This window comes from Pan troglodytes, chromosome 17, assembly GCF_028858775.2.
Source record: "Pan troglodytes isolate AG18354 chromosome 17, NHGRI_mPanTro3-v2.0_pri, whole genome shotgun sequence".
NCBI classification, from domain to species: Eukaryota; Metazoa; Chordata; class Mammalia; order Primates; family Hominidae; genus Pan; species Pan troglodytes.
The window spans coordinates 74,244,249-74,262,695 of record NC_072415.2 but is presented as its reverse complement, the minus strand read 5'-3'; the positions used below and the strand labels follow the sequence as shown (position 1 = coordinate 74,262,695).

General features: G+C 36.6%; 1 long non-coding RNA gene across 1 annotated transcript in view; it reads left to right on the top strand.

The window, feature by feature from the left end:
• LOC134808624 (uncharacterized) overlaps positions 1 to 17,487 on the top strand; it is a 46,601-nt gene extending 29,114 nt beyond the window's left edge. Inside the window, exon 3 of the long non-coding RNA XR_010151982.1 lies at positions 15,524 to 17,487. This is a non-coding gene — a long non-coding RNA (uncharacterized LOC134808624). The remainder of the gene's footprint in view (positions 1 to 15,523) is intronic.
• Positions 17,488 to 18,447: the final 960 nt, after the last annotated feature.

Below are 18,447 nucleotides of genomic sequence, written 5' to 3'. Positions count from 1 at the left end.
GCTCCTGAAGGAAGCACTAAACGTGGAAAGGTACACTGCAAAAACATGCCAAATTGTAAAGACCTTTGAGGCTAGGAAGAAACTGCATCAACTAATGAGAAAAATTACCAGCTAACATCATAATGACAGGATCAAATTCACACATAACAATATTAACCTTAAATGTAAATGGGCTAAATGTTCCAATTAAAAGACACAGACTGGCAAATTGGATAAAGAGTCAAGACCCATCACTGTGCTGTATTCAGGAAACCCATCTCACATGCAGAGACACACATAGGCTCAAAATAAAGGGATGGAGGAAGATCTACCAAGCAAATGGAAAACAAAAAAAGGCAGGGGTTGCAATCCTAGTCTCTGATAAAAGAGACTTTAAACCAACAAAGATCAAAAGAGACAAAAGAAGGTCATACGTAACGGTAAAGGGATCAATTCAACAAGAAGAGCTAACTATCCTAAATGTATATGCACCCAATACAGGAGCACACAGATTCATACTGCAAGTCCTTAGAGACCTAGAAAGAGACTTATACTCCCACACAATAATAATGGGAGACTTTAACACTCCACTGTCAACATTAGACAGATCAACGAGACAGAAAGTTAACAAGGATATCCAGGAATTAACTCAGCTCTGCACCAACGGGACCTAATAGACATGTACAGAACTCTCCACCCCAAATCAACAGAATATACATTCTTCTCAGCACCACACCACACTTATCCAAAATTGACCACATAGTTGGAAGTAAAGCACTCCTCAGCAAATGTAAAAGAACAGAAATTATAACGAACTGTCTCTCAGACCACAGTGCAATCAAACTAGAACTCAGGATTAAGAATCTCACTCAAAACCGCTCAACTGCATGGAAACTGAACAACCTGCTCCTGAATGACTACTGGGTATATAATGAAATGAAGGCAGAAATAAAGATGTTCTTTGAAACCAATGAGAACAAAGACACAACATACCAGCATCTCTGGGACACATTCAAAGCAGTGTGTAGAGGGAAATTTAGAGCACTAAATGCCCACAAGAGAAAGCAGGAAAGATCTAAAACTGACACCCTAACATCACAATTAAAAGAACTAGAGAAGCAAGAGCAAACACATTCAAAAGCTAGCAGAAGGCAAGAAATAACTAAGATCAGAGCAGAACTGAAGGAAATAGAGACACAAAAAACCCTTCAAAAAAATCAATGAATCCAGGAGCTGGTTTTTTGAAAAGATCAACAAAATTGATAGACCGCTAGCAAGACTAATAAAGAAGAAAAGAGAGAAGAATCAAATAGACGCAATAAAAAATGATAAAGGGGATATCACCACCGATCCCACAGAAATACAAACTAGCATCAGAGAGTACTATAAACACCTCTACACAAATAAACTAGAAAATCTAGAAGAAATGGATAAATTCCTTGACACATACACCCTCCCAAGACTAAACCAGGAAGAAGTTGAATCTCTGAATAGACCAATAACAGGCTCTGAAATTGAGGCAATAATTAATAGCTTACCAACCCAAAAAAGTCCAGGACCAGATGGATTCACAGCCGAATTCTACCAGAGGTACAAGGAGGAGCTGGTACCATTCCTTCTGAAACTATTCCAATCAATAGAAAAAGAGGGAATCCTCCCTAACTCATTTTATGAGGCCAGCATCATCCTGATAACCAAAGTCTGGCAGAGACACAACCAAAAAAGAGAATTTTAGACCAATATCCCTGATGAACATCGATGCAAAAATCCTCAATACAATACTGGCAAACTGAATCCAGCAGCACATTAAAAAGCTTATCCACCATGATCAAGTGGGCTTCATCCCTGGGATGCAAGGCTGGTTCAACATATGCAAATCAATAAACATACTCCAGCACATAAACAGAACCAATGACAAAAACCATATGATTACCTCAATAGATGCAGAAAAGGCCTTTGACAAAATTCAACAACTCTTCATGCTAAAAACTCTCAGTAAATTAGGTATTGATGGGACGTATCTCAAAATAATAAGAGCTATCTATGACAAACCCACAGCCAATATCATACTGAATGAGCAAAAACTGGAAGCATTCCCTTTGAAAACTGGCACAAGACAGGGATGCCCTCTCTCACCACTCCTATTCACCATAGTGTTGGAAGTTCTGGCCAGGGCAATCAGGCAGGAGAAGGAAATAAAGGGTATTCAATTAGGAAAAGAGGAAGTCAAATTGTCCCTGTTTGCAGATGACATGATTGTATATCTAGAAAACCCCATCGTCTCAGCCCAAAATCTCCTTAAGCTGATAGGCAACTTCAGCAAAGTCTCAGGATACAAAATCAATATGCAAAAATCACAAGCATTCTTATACACCAATAACAGACAAACACAGAGCCAAATTATGAGTGAACTCCCATTCACAATTGCTTCAAAGAGAATAAAGTACCTAGGAATCCAACTTATAAGGGACGTGAAGGACCTCTTCAAGAAGAACTACAAACCACTACTCAATGAAATAAAAGAGGATACAAACAAATGGAAGAACATTCCATGCTCATGGGTAAGAAGAATCAATATCGTGAAAATGGCCATACAGCCCAAGGTAATTGATAGATTCAATGCCATCCCCATCAAGCTACCGATGACTTTCTTCACAGAATTGGAAAAAACTACTTTGAAGTTCATATGGAACCAAAAAAGAGCCCGCATTGCCAAGTCCCTCCTAAGCAAAAAGAACAAAGCTGGAGGCATCACACTACCTGACTTCAAACTATACTACAAGGCTACAGTAACCAAAACAGCATGGTACTGGTACCAAAACAGAGATATAGATCAATGGAACAGAACAGAGCCCTCAGAAATAATGCCGCATATCTACACCTATCTGATCTTTGACAAACCTGACAAAAACAAGAAATGGGGAGACGATTTCCCTATTTAATAAATGGTGCTGGGAAAACTGGCTAGCCATATGTAGAAAGCTGAAACTGGATCCCTTCCTTACACCTTACACAAAAACTAATTCAAGATGGATTAAAGACTTAAATGTTAGACCTAAAACCATAAAAACCCTAGAAGAAAACCTAGGCAATACCATTCAGGACATAGGCATGGGCAAGGACTTCATGTCTAAAACACCAAAAGCAATGGCAACAAAAGCTAGAACTGACAAATGGGATCTCATTAAACTAAAGAGCTTCTGCACAGCAAAAGAAACTACCATCAGAGTGAACAGGCAACCTACAAAATGGGAGAAAATTTTTGCAATCTACCCATCTGACAAAGGGCTAATATCCAGAATCTACAATGAACTCAAACAAATTTACAAGAAAAAAACAAACAACCTCATCAAAAAGTGGGCGAAGGATATGAACAGACACTTCTCAAAAGAAGACATTTATGCAGCCAAAAGACACATGAAAAAATGCTCATCATCACTGGCCATCAGAGAAATGCAAATCAAAACCACAATGAGACACCATCTCACACCAGTTAGAATGGCAATCATTAAAAAGTCAGGAAACAACAGGTGCTGGAGAGGATGTGGAGAAATAGGAACACTTTTACACTGTTGGGGGGACTGTAAACTAATTCAACCTTTGTGGAAGTCAGTGTGGCGATTCCTCAGGGATCTAGAACTAGAAATACCATTTGACCCAGCCATCCCATTACTGGGTATATACCTGAAGGATTATAAATCATGCTGCTATAAAGACACATGCACACATATGTTTATTGTGGCACTATTCACAATAGCAAAGACTTGGAACCAAGCCAAATGTCCAATAATGATAGACTGGATTAAGAAAATGTGGCACATATACACCATGGAATACTATGCAGCCATAAAAAATGATGAGTTCATGTCCTTTGTAGGGACATGGATGAAGCTGGAAACCATCATTCTCAGCAAACTATCTCAAGGACAAAAAACCAAACACCGCATGTTCTCACTCATAGGTGGGAATTGAACAATGAGAACACATGGACACAGGAAGGGAAACATCACACACCGGGGACTGTTGTGGGGTGGGGGGAGGGGGGAGGGATAGCATTTGGAAATATACCTAATGTTAAATGACGAGTTGCTGGGTGCAGCACACCAACATGGCACATGTATACGTATGTAACTAACCTGCACGTTGTGCACAAGTACCCTAAAACTTAAAGTATAATAAAAAAATAAAAATTCAAATAACATTTACATCCTCCTCTGCATATACAAATATCATCCTAAGACCAATTCACTTTCCACACTGCTTACATAGGTTTGTTCTTAAATACATAGGGCTTTATAGGATAGCACATCTCTCTTAAGGCCAGCAGCATGCATATATATTTGCTCCTTAGCAATACTGAGATTATATCAATTCCTGGCTTTCCTTGCAGTGTAGAATAACAGCTCAGCATGTTTGAGCTTCTCTAAAGTATTTTCTGCCCATCTCTGCAGCCCCATTTTTGTAACCACCATTTTCTTTCTATTTCTACTTCTTCACTTTAGTGAACAATTTCTTTGCATTTGTCATGATACACCTTCCCCAGGAGGCAAGCCACACCTGGCTGAGGCCCCCAAATCTATCTCTCAAGTTTGTTTTATTCCTTCCCTCACCCTCCCTTATTGAGCTAGGGATTCTTCTGAAAATCAATTTCTTTTCCATGAAATTTTTTAACCAATGGCTTTCACATTTCCCTCTCTGGTAAATCGTCTCCATCTTGTTTGTCCATTCTATTTCGATTCCCTCCATGCCTCTCTCTTCCTCATCCCTTTCCTTAAGTCCTAACTTGCACAGAAGCCTGCCACATTCAAACCCAAATAACATTTGTTTTCAGTTATAGAATCAAAAATTGACATTTTTCCAATTACAAAAATAATCATTATAACAAATGAATTATTAGTTCATTATAACAAATAGAAAATATAGAAAAAGACAAAGCATGAATTCAAACAGTTTTCTATTGTCTAAGGGTGATGCCCATAAATATAGAACCACACACCATCTTTCATATAAATATAGCATCACCTATACTCTGATATAGCAGTATATCATGTGCTCATTGAATATCCATAATCCTCCCACATTTTTCAACCTCCTTGCCGATATGTGAGACGATATGATTATTCATATGACGTATGTCACCTCTGGGCTGAAGCATAAGACGTAGGTCATGACTCTCCAGTTTTTTATTCATTTGCAGATGGTGCAGCTTCCATCAGCCTGGGTTTCTGAGTAACTATGTGAAGCAAAGGTGCTCCACTCCATCCCTTCCACCACTGACCTACATTGCATAGATGAGATTGGAATTCAGTAAGATGTTTTGTTGGGGCATAAACTTTGGAGACTTGTCAGAATATAGATGTTGTCTTGGATGAAATTAGGGATAGTAAGCATAAAGAGTGAAAAGAAGAAGACCAAGGACCCTGGAGGATACAAACATTAGAAGTCAGGAAAAGGCTACAGGAACCAGAAAAGACGAATTAGACACAGTGATGGTTGAGTAGGAAGAAAATCAAGAAAGCACAGTGTCCTGAAATCCAAATGAGGAAGATGTATCAGGAAAGAAGGAATGAACACTGGTGTGAAATGGGGCTGATGCATCAGGAAAAATGAAAGACAGGAAGAGTCCATTAGAGTCAGCAATGTGGAAGTCATTCATTCCCTTGCCAAGAGCAGTTTCTTGTGAGTTGGTAGTTCAAAAGCCTGACTGGAGGGCAGTCAAAAGAGAAAAAGGGGCAAGGCTTTAGAGAAAAAAAAATACAGAATGGGCTCTTTTGTTAAGTTTTACTGCAAAGAGAAGAAATAACTTTTTTCTTTCAAGATGGAAGAAACAGTAATATGATTTCATGCTGGTATGAATCACCCATTAAAGAGTAAAAAATATATGAAGGAGAAAGACAGAAGAAAATTGTTAGAATGACATCTGTGAGTGGGCAAGAGAAGATGGGGACTATTGGATAAACAAGGAATTCACTGAAGATATGGCCAGATTGGGAATCTGGAGTAATTGGCAATAAGACAGCAGATATGGGAACCCATAAGAGCTTATGGGTTCAAAAAGCAAGGGGAAAGAAGGAACATGTTAAATAGTGACATGGATAATACTAAAATAATTTAAATCAAACCTCTAGCGATGCAAACTATAATGTCTGAGATGAAAAATACACTGGGATTAAAGGCAGAAAAGATGCTGCAGAAAAAAAAAATTCATGAATTTGAAGGCATAGCAATGGAAATGGTCTAAGATAAAACAAAGAAAACTAACTGGGAAAAAGAAGGACCACATGAGTAAGCTGTGGCACAACTTTAAGAGGCTTCATAAAAATGTATTTGAAATCAAACAGGATGGAGGAAGGGATGGGAGAAAAAATATTTGAAAATGTAATTGCTAAAATATTTCCAAATTTGCTGAAAACTATAAATTCACATATCTGTGAAGGCCAAGCACAAAAACATGAAGCAAAGTGTACCAAGGCACAGCATAATCAAAATACTGAAACAGGCCAGGTCTGGGCTGACACCTGTAATCCCAGCACTTTGGGAGGCCAAGACTTGGAGGAGTGCTTGAGTCTAAGAGTTCCAGACCAGCCTAGGCAATCTGGTGAAACCCCATCTCTAAAATAAAATAAAATAAAGCTGAAACATAAGGATAAAATCTCACAAGCAACCATTTAAAAAAGCAAGTCTTTGGTACAGAAGAACTGATATAAGAATGAGAGCAATTTTATCAGAAACAATGTAAATCCAGTAAAAACATCTCTCAAAAATAAAGGCAAATTAAAATTTTTAAAAATTTACAGAAGCTGAAAGAATTCATCACTACCTTATACGCATTCTAAGAAAAGTTAAGAGGTCATTTGAAAAGGAAAATGAAACTATGGAAATTTGGATCTACAAAAAGAAATAAGGAACATTGACTACAAGAGCAGATAAAGATTTCCTTTAAAAGATAATTGATTACTAAAGGCATAAATAATAATGCATATTATTTTATAATATGGTTTATAATATGTAGAAATAAAACATATGGCACCAGTAACATGAAATCCATGAGCGAAGAGATGAACATACATACACTGCTGCAGGGTCTTTTACTATACATTATGTGGTATAATACCTTTCGAAGGCATACTTTATAAATACAAGATGCATACCGTAAACTTTTAAACGCTAAAAAATGCAACAGAAATATGATTATTAAGCCAATAAAGAAAATAAATTGGAATTATGTTATATATTGAAATCATTCAAAAGAAAGCCAAAAAAAGAGAAAATAAAAATGGGTGAAAAAATAGCAAATAAAAATATCGTAGACTTACAACCATGTAAAAATCACATTCAATATTAATCATTTATAAATCTCAATCAAAAGCAGAGGTTGTCAGATTAGATAAACAAGCAAGACCCACTTACACAATGCCTAAAAACTCAATTTAAATATAAAGGCCCAAAATGGTCTTTACATTCATATAGGTATTTATGTTTATATAGGCACTTAACACATTTTTCCTCTAAGTACTCCTTTAGACTTCACACATTTTTATATATTTTCATTTTCATTAAGTTTAAAATACTTTCTAATTTCCCTTTGGATTTCTTCTTCTAGCCCAAAAAGTTTACAAGTCAAACAACAGAAAAAAAAAAAAAATATATATATATATATATAATGCTATCATTAATCAAAAAAGGCTACAATACATGTATTAGGATCAGAAAAGTCAATTGCATAGCAAAAGTTCATACCAGAGCTAAAGCTGGTCTTTTCAAATGGATAAAGGAGTCAAATCATCAAGAACATGTAAAAGTCATTAACTTTATATACCTAATAACAGAGCTTCAAAATACATGAAGCAAAAACTGATAGAACTGCAAGAATAAATAGAAAAATTAATTATAATCAAAGACTTCAGCACCCCTCTTTCAAACATTGATAGAACAAGTGAATAGCAAATCGGTAAAAATATGGAAGACTTAACATCATGACCTAATTGACACTAACCGACCATTCCACTAAGCAACAATAGAATATACATTCTTTTAAAGAGCTTAGAGAATATTTACCAAGATAAACCATATTTTTTTTTTTTTTGAGAGGCAGTCTCCCTCTGTCGCCCAGGCTAGAATGCAGTGGCCCAATCTCAGCTCACTGCAAGTTCCGCCTCCTGGGTTCACACCATTCTCCTGCCTCAGCCTCCTGAGTAGCTGGGACTACAGGCGCCCACCACCGTGACCAGCTAATTTTTTGTATTTTTAGTAGAGACGAGGTTTCACCGTGTTAGCCAGGATGATCTCGATCTCCTGACCTCGTGATCCACCTGCCTCGGCCTCCCAAAGTGCTGGGATTACAGGCGTGAGCCACCGCACCTGGCCTAAAATAACTTTTTTATTTATTTTTTGTTGTTGTTGAGACAGAGTTTCACTCTTGTTGCTCAGGCTGGAGTGCAGTGGCACCATCTCGGCTCACCGCAACTTCCAGCTCCCTGGTTCACGCCATTCTCCTGCCTCAGCCTCCCAAGTAGCTGGGATTACAGGCATGCGCCACCACACCTGGCTAATTTTGTATTTTCAGTAGAGATGGGGTGTCTCCACGTTGGTCAGGCTGGTCTCGAACTCCCAACCTCAGGTGATCCACCCGCCTCAGCCTCCCAAAGTGCTGGGATTACAGGCGTCAGCCATAGTGCCCAGCCCATAAAATAACTTTTAATAAATTTAGAAGGATTCAACTCATACAAAGTATGTTCTTTGACACTAATGGAATTGAATTAGAAATTCAATTGGATATGCATAATATAAAAACATCTGGTAAATTCCCAGATATTTTGAAACAAATAACCTGTGGGTCAAAGTGAAAAGCTGAAAAGAAACTAGAAAGTGCTTCGAGCCTAATAAAAATGAAAACATAGCTTATCAAAATGTGTAGAACAACACTAAAGCAGGACTTAGAGGGAAATTCATTAGGTTCTTATATTAGAAGAAAAGAAAAGATCTCAAATCAAAGACCACCTTAAGAAACCAGAATAAGAAGAATAAATAAAACCCAAAGCATACAACTGGATTTAGCCCAGGAATGCAATGCTGATTTAACATCCAAAAATCAATCAGTGTAACTCATCATATTTAACAAAACTAAAAAAGAAAATCTCATGATCTATATAGATGTAGCAAAAGAATTTAACAGAAATCCAACATCTGTACTTTACAAAACTCTCAGTAAACTAGGAATAGAAGGGAACTTTCTCAACTTGATAAAGAACATTTACAAAAGTCTGTCAGCTAACATAACACTTAATGGCAGAAGACTGAATGCTTTCCTCCTAAGATCAGTAACAAGGCAAGGATGCCCAGGTGGCCCTTCCATCCAACATTTTACAGAGCTAGGGAGAGAGGCTGAGGATTAAGTAAAGCACCTCTGTCTCATTTCAGAGCAATGTCTTTCCCACAGAGCAAAAGTAGAGTGTGTGGTTTGACGTAAAAAGTAGACATTCTTTTCTCAACCCAGTTCCTTATAAGAACAGAAAATTCCTTTCAGAATTTAGCGCTTGGTTTGTATCTATCTCGGCTTTAGGCTGAGTTTGCATCCTTTTCTGTGTCCTTGCAGACCTTTTACTGAAAAGCTGGGGTTGGCTGCCTCTGGGCCAGCTGAACAGACACATTTTGACTCACAGTTCACTCATCACTAATTCGAAATAATCTGATCAAATTTATGTTTCATCCCAAAAAGATTGTAACAATGTCGAGACAGGAACTATGTGTTATTCGTCTATTGATGTCATTAGCACCCAGCACACTGCCTGGCACATAGTAGGTACTTAAGTTTTTGTGGGGTTTTTCATGTGGTTTTTGTTTTGTTTTGTTTTGTTTTATGAGACGGAGTCTCGCTCTGTCGCCCAGGCTGGAGTGCAGTGGCCCAATCTCGGCTCCCTGCAAGCTCCGCCTCCCGGGTTCACACCATTCTCCTGCCTCAGCCTCCCTAGTAGCTGGGACTACAGGCGCCCGCCACCACGCCCAGCTAATCTTTTGTATTTTTAGTAGAGACGGGGTTTCACCATTGTAGCCAGGATGATCTCGATTTCCTGACCTCGTGACCCACCTGCCTCAGCCTCCCAAAGTGCTGGGATTACAGGCGTGAGCCACCGCGCCTGGCCTATGATTTTTTTTTTTTTTTAAAGGAACTGGATTATTTTGTCCATGTCAGGCAACAGTATAGTAAGGGATATAAACGAGTTGAAACACTAGAGCCAATTGAAGCTGAAAAGTCCAACCAAAAAACAAAAGAAAAAGCATGACTTCTCTAAAGTTTGGCAGAAAGCAAAAAACTTATCTACTTCTCATAGCTTGAAATAAAACCAAGAGCCTGCTTGCGATATTTGACCAGGAGCAAATGTGACCCTTTGGTAGGAGAAAACTAAGAGCCCCCAAGAGCCATTTTTGAACATATTTCTGTGGCCTTACTCACTAGATTGGTGACAGATTGACCACACAGCTCAGTAACTCGACCACAGATTGGCCATTTGAGCGATCATTTAGCCAATAATCGAAACGCATGGGGGAAGGAGCCCCATGACATTCTCTGTTGCATAAGAAGTGAGGCCACAGCTAATCAGACGAGACAATACCCAGGCTGCCTGACTCTTGAGTACTAGCCTGGGGTAGACAAGAGAGAAATGAGTTTATTCCTTAATGCAGCTAAGTCTTACCTTTACGGGCATAAACCAAAGAGGAATAGAAAATAAATAGCACATAATTTTGCATTTTTATAATAAGTTTGAAACTAAACACTAGGAAACCTTGTCAGCCCCTGCTAAGCTGATTCCAATTAAGGCTTCTGGCAGTGTTCCAGCTGTTTTACTCCTCAAATAGCACAGAGCATAACAAGGTTTATGAAGCATTCAAAAGTCAAATACCCTATTAACATAAACATGTAGCGAAATCAACTCTTCTACCAATTTTAAGCTTGCTTGCTTTCTTTCATTTAGGGTGGGCTGATAGAAGATGATATCTATTTCCTTGGTGAAGGCTTCCGTATGTTTGCTACAATGCAAAGAAAACGTTCCCTTTTGAACAGTAACTCGATGCACCTACTCACAGGGAACTTTTATTATAAAAAATTCCTTCCAATACTAATTTCGATACCAAGGGCTTGGGTTTTTATTTTCTGTAACAGTGTTGAATCTAAAAACAAGAAAAATAAAAGTCAGTGGTTCAGCCTCACACGTTTATTGTTTTGATTCATGCCCCCCCTCCTGATCTGCTTGGAAATGGATTTGTTAACTTGGATTGCTATGGCCAAGATTTAACGTAAGAAAGGGTCATTTCCTTGGCCGTGGAAGTCAAATAAACCCCAAATTGAAGGATATAAGCAGGTAAAATGTGTAACGTGAAAGAAAAAAAAAAACAAGCAAAATATTGAAGCAGTAAATTGTTATAGAGGTTGAATTTAAGAAATAAGGAAAAAGGCTATTTTGTCAAAAGCCAGCACCCTCTTTGGCAACCCCCTCAAAACATGGTAAGTTAAAAGGAACTAGGTCTCGCTCGGACAGCATACCAGATATTTCTTCTTCTTACCATCAACACAATTCAATAATTTAGAAGAGGAACTAACTTGGTAAACTGTTTTTGGGGCTTTTTTGTTTTGTTTTGTTTTTTTACAGTGATCTATAGGTAATTCTTTCCTATAGAATGTGAAAATGGCTTTGCTAATGACAATAAAAGATACAGGTATGTCTTTATAAAATGAACAGAAATGAATACATGTATGTGAGTGTGTAATATGTATTATGAATGATTATAAACATCAAAATATTATGATTAAATATTAATCCCTTTGATTAAGAAAAATAAAATGAAAGCACAATTCTAGATCTTTAATTCACTACTGTAATGTCTACATTGACATATATTTCCCTGAAAAATACTCAAATAAATACACAGGAGTAGCTTATATACTTTTGCTTCATCATTTATCATTCTTATTGAAATATGAATAAAACAAAGGAATTTAAAGGTCTTTTTTTCCTCCTCCCAGCGTTTCTATTCTGAAATTTCCTATACATCAGTTTTTTAGACCTAAGTATACATCCTAATAAAATCTACATTCTATAGTCTCATGAGTAATTTATTAAATGTTTTTAACTCCTATTCTATACTGGGTCTTTGCTAGGAAATACGGATTCTGTAGGACCTCAAAAACATTGCTTGGGGAAGGAGACATCCATCAATCCACAAATGCAACAATGAAGTTACATACAAGGCACAGTAAAAGCACAATCCTGAAGGAGAGGAGAGCCACGGAGCAGCAAAGCTTCTTGTTAGACACACAGACTGTGGTTCTACAGCCAGGTCCCATTCTCCATTCTTCATTTACTAATTGTGTGACCCTGGCTAAATGTCTTTACTTCTAGGTACCTGAGTTCCCTCATTGATAAGATGAGGATCGTACTTACCTCATTGGGTATCATGAGAGTTCAAGTACTTGGTGCTTGTGAAACCTTTAGAATGCTCTGTGGCATCAGTAAACACTAGTAGTTGTTATTGGGTTAGTGGTAGTGGAACACTTCACAGAGACGGTTGTGTTTATGAGTCTTAAAGTAGCAGCAGGAGTCACGGTCAACAAAAGGAGGATCATGGAATGAAAACAAAAAGCAATACTCACCCAAAGGGCAAAAAAGAATAAGACATATTTGCAAAATGTGGAATAATCTGGATTTGTGTAACGCTGTGGGAAATTGCTAAGCCTCGATTACCACCCAGATAAGGAAACAACGTCCAGATTGTTCCCCATCTCTAAAAACAAAATATCATGAAAAAAGCTCTGGCATTGTTTTCATTAATAAAATTTAGTCTTTGATAGGGTGGACTATTTCCAGGCCAAAGCCACATGCATTTTGTAGCTTTTTTTTTTATCATTTGTAAAAATTCCTTTATTAATTTATCTTAACTGTTTTTTAGAGGAATCTGTATGAAGTGATACTCCCCTAGTATATTGACTTTTTATATTTTTATGCAATTAGGATAAAAGTGTCCAAAGAATTACATAATGGACACTTATTTACCCACCCATCCCAGTATAAGAAACAAATTGCATTCTACATTGAAGTCCTCTTTGTTCTTTTTGCCATTCCCAGCCTCCTTCTAGCCTCTCCACCTTATGCAGGAAAAGATTAACTGGACAGGCCTGAATTCAAACCCTGTACACTCTCAAGAAAGACTTGTCTTCACGTCTGGCCCTTAGTAAGCTCCTTGGAAGGTAAGGTCTGAGCCCTTGGCATATTCTTCCTCGTAAGGGTGTTTTTTTAATTCCTGAGGCCTTGAGCCAGGTGTACCAGTAAGATCAGATAGTTGATGCTAACAATATGACTTATAGTAAGAACTTGTTTTTCACCTGGGGAGCTGGAATCTGAGTAGCTGAGGTCATCACTACAGGGGCTCATGCACTTACTAAGGCTCAAGTGAACTTCCCTGTTGACAGCACTCCACATGTGTTGTCGTACATTACAGCCGGGAAAATTAAGCACATCTACATGACTCCACTGGAAGAGGACACCTGGGGGCCTGTGCCTAGTTTCTCCTGGACATCTCCTCATAAGCCTTTACTCTTTGCTCATTTTTATCTGTATCCTTTCTGTGTAATAAACCATAAGTGTAAAAACTGAGTTCTGAGTTCTAGCAAATCGTCAAGTTTGAGGATGATCTCAGGGTCCTCTCACATAAGCAGTAACCAATCTCCTGATTTTAGGTTTGTCATGCATTTATAATAAATATGTTGGTGTTCATATAAAATATAGTACAATAAGCATATTTTAAATATGCATGTAAATATTATTCTTTACATATTCTTGATTTGCTTTTATCACTTGGAGTTATTCTGTGGGATTTACCTTCAATAATGCATATACCTCTAGTTCATTCATTTTAACTTCTGCATAGTGTTCCTAGGCTTGATGTTCCATTATTTAATTATTCATTCTCCTATCGATAGGCCTTTAGGTTGTTTCCCACATTTTGCTTTTATGATGAAATAAAAGTTTTTTATAGGTCTACGTACAGATATAAGCAAGAGTATCTCTAGCATTACATTTGGCCAAATTTCTTCCCAAATGGGCCGTCTGTACGATTTATCTTTATACCAGCAATGTATGAGAGTTCACATATACCACATTTTAAGCAATATCTCTATGGTCAAACTGGCTTTACCAAACTAATAGTTATGAAATGCCATCTTACTGTAGTTTTAGCTTTCATTTGCCCAATAATGAGTGAAGTTGAGAATGCTTTATGTATTTGTTGGCATTTTTGTGAGTTTATTTTCTGTAAATCACCTGTTCATCTTTTTTCTCCTTTTTTTATAGAAAGGTTTTTGTTATTGTTGCTACTGTTATAAGTTGAAGAAATCTTTATATATTTTGCATTTTAATGCTAGCTAGTAATAAGCAATACGTATTAGTCAGCTCAGGTTGCTATAACAAAATATCATAGATTGTAGGGCTTAAAAAACAGGCATTTATTTCTCACAGTTCTGAAGTCTAAAATCAAGGTACTAGCAGATTTGGTTCTTGTGAGGACCCACTTCCTGACTTGCAGAGGAACACCTCTTCCCTGTTTCCTCACATGGCAGAGAGGGAAAAGTTCTGGAGTCTCCTTTTCTCATAAGGGCACTAATCCCATCAAGGGGCCCCAAACCTCATCAAAACCCAGTTACTCCTCAAAGACCCCACCTCCAAATACCATTATATTTGGGGTTAGGGCTTCGACATATGAATTTTGTAGAAGGGGACAAAACTGTTTTATTCAGTGGACATGTTTGTCCTTTCTTTTTGCATTTTATCATTTGATATACTCAAGTTTGTTTATTTATGTGTTTTAATTTGAAGGCTGCTCATTTTTTCTACTTCCGGTTTAGGATGTGTCTTTTCGTGTGTTAAGAAATCTTCTGCAACTCAGTTCACTCATACACTTTTCTTTATTCCCTCTAACTTAGAGTGCTGACTTTTTTTCATTTTGCAAGTCCTAATATCAAGAGAGTTAATTTTTATGTGTGGGATAAAGTAAGGACAAATTCATTTTTTTCCATACGCATAACAGGTTGTCCCAATACAGTTTATTAAAGAGTCCATCTTGCCCCACACTTTATCATTTCACTTTTTTATTTCTTATAAAAGTTTTGTTTTATTTGTGTGTGTGTGTGTTTGTGTGTGGGAAGTGGGTGTGCTGAGACCTGATGTAAAATATATTTCTCACTATGGGCCTGTAGGGCCTATTAAAAAAATAGTTGAGAGCCATCACACCACACTATACGGCTAAAATACAGACTCGCAAAAAATATGTAGTCATATTTATTACTTCTCTAATGGACTCATTGGAAAGACATTACCAGATAAAATACATTTTTATTAATTTTTACTTTATTTTACTGAAACTATGTTCTAAGAATAAACTGCATTTTATATGTATGCAGTGAAAGATGAATGCAGTCATGAAAAGCTTTATCAGAATCATATTCTTAATAGTTTTACAGGAGTAAAGAACTATCTTCTGTTTACCATTGCAGTGCCACTGCAGAGCACAATTCCTGGGGCACATCGGACATTCAATAAATATGCTTATTGAATGAATAAAACATAACACAGTAAGTAATTCATCTTAAAGTCAACTATTTACATTACTTTTTATCCCTGAATACCCTTCCTCTACCTGTCAATTCAGCAGTCCAAGAGAAAAACCAGCTTGGTCAACATTAAATTTGGAGCTCCCACATCATATATTTTCATAGAACTAAACTAAGACATAGTTTAAAGAGAAAATGTTTCACTCCTCACGTGACCATATTCTCTTTGGACTGGCTTTTCCCCTTCCATTCCATATCTCTAAGTCCAGTTTATCCTTTGAGTCCTGACTCACTCAAGCTTCTTCTCCCCACTTCCTTCCTTGACCACTTGTTAAGTGTTTGCACCAGTGGTCTAGAAGTATAAAGGCATACACCTCATTATCACTACACACTGTTTCATAGGTAAGTCTTAATTTCAAATTAGTTCCTAACTCCCTGTTGACAATGACTATGACCAAGATTTTAATCCTCCTTTAGGGTCTAAAACAGTACTGTGCATGTCAGAGGCATTCATTACATGCTTGTGAATTGACCAGAATAAATGATCGAATTGAAGTCTGATTTTGGTCAATTCACCAGACAAAGGGCCACGGAAGCATTGCATCCTTTCATGACAGAATTAGGGCATGATTCCATTTCTATATGAAATACTAGCTGTGTGTTGTTATTAAAATTATTTTCTGGCCCCACTGAGAGTTGCAAGAAAAGTTGAAATTTAAAGGATTCCTTCTATTCATCATTTTTAAGAAATTTCATTTTTAGTTATGAGGCAGTGTAAGGCATATTACCATTTTATTTGGACACTTATTTAGACCAGATTGCAAATTTTCTGTTAATTGAGTGCTGAATTGGCCAACACACCATTGTAGATGTACTCCATAGCTTCTGCACATGGAATTTATTACAAACTTTTCATCCACATCTGCTCCTTTACTTTGCTTAATATACTATAGTATTTCTCTTAGATACAGGGGAAGACAAAGAATATCAAATGACAAGTGAAGAAAAATTAACTTAGAAATATTCACAGTTAAATTGTATCTATACTCAGGTTATCTAATAAAATATTAAATAAACTATGTATCTTTTTTGTTGTCCTGTTATATACTTTCCATGTTTCTCATTACACAAATACACATTTAGAAAGCTGAAAATATGTAGATAAGCAAATACGAGGTTACCTAAAATCCTATCATCCAGAGATGATAACTATTGACATTCTGCTATATATACTTCTAAACATTTTCTTGTAAAACATAATTTTTAAATAGATTATATTCATATTTTTGAGGAAAATATTTTTCAGTTAACAAGTTACTATTCCAAAATTAACATTGTAAATTCCTTTCTATGACAGTCAATACACATGTATATTTCATGTGAAATAGTTGTAGCAACTTTTACTGTATAAACCCATGTAACATATTTAGCAAATCAATACATATTGTAGGAAACTTAGTTTCCAATTCTCAATGTTAAAGATTTTGACAAAGAATATTTTTGTGTAAACATTTTTATAAGTATATAATGCTTCCTGAGGATAAATTCTAAAAAGAGGTCTTACTAAGCCAATATATATTTTTTCCTATAATTTTGACACAATTTGCCAATTTGCCCTTCAAAAAACATATACCCATTTATACCCTGTTTCACCCTTCCTAAAAAGTACTAGTTATCATCCTTCACTTTTCATGTTTAGAATCCGTTAGGTGAAAAATAGCATTTCCATTTACTATTTTTTATTATTTTCAACTACTGTTGAGGTTAAATATCTATGTGGTTTTGGGCCAATTTTATTTTTCTCCTAGAATGATAATCTTTTATTAGTTTTTCAGACTATTACCTTTATTCCTGAGTCTGACATATCAAAGTTTTTAATCCAATAAATAAAATATCATTTTAATAAAGTTATTTCTTGACTTTAGTACCACCCCAAAAAAATGTTTCCTGAAAGGTTCCAATTAGACACTCTTGACTGAATTCCCTTCTTTCCTCACCTCACTTTCTGTTGTATTCTTTAAGGGCATAGAATGAGAACCATGTAACTCGTGTTAGTCTCAAGATTAATAGACTCAAGGTGCAAGAGATGCAATATTCCGAGCATGAAGAATTATTAACTAGCAACAACGTTTTGAGAAATGTTCTTGCATTTCAAATGCTTCATTGCTTCAATGAATAGTGAACACAGGAAGTCACTTGAAGACAGATGCTGCACTTGCACATATTACAAATGCAAACAGCCCAAAGTGAACAGGGAAGAATAAAAAGAAAACCAGAAATTCCCTGATGAAGAGGAAAAAAATCATTGCCCTGAATTTGAAAAATAAACTCTGACTAAAAGGTATCCTCTCAATCTAAGGCCATTGTGCAGTAAACATGTCTTATATGATGAAATGAGGACTTAAAAAAGCAAAATAATTGTGTCCATTTCCGATGGTAGTCAGTACTAGGTATCCTCTCAATCTAAGGCCATTGTGCAGTAAACATGTCTTATATGATGAAATGAGGACTTAAAAAAGCAAAATAATTGTGTCCATTTCTGATGGTAGTCAGTACTAGAGTCTGACTACTATTAGAAGACTAATTTAATATGCACTATGTTATTCCAATAGAACTGGTAAATCTCACTTAATACTATAATGCCCATTAAATTATATATTAAATTTTGATTCACAAGTAGATAAGTGCATTTTTCTGGGGAGAGGTCTCTGTTTTTAATCAGATTTTTAAAATGGACAATGAACTCCCAAAATAGGATATAGCCCAAACGTGCTATTTCCTGCCATCCTCCTAATATTTGCAAATATTCCACTTTCTCTCTGGAATGACCTTTCTTTTCTTTCTTCCTACTGCAAAATAATATTCTT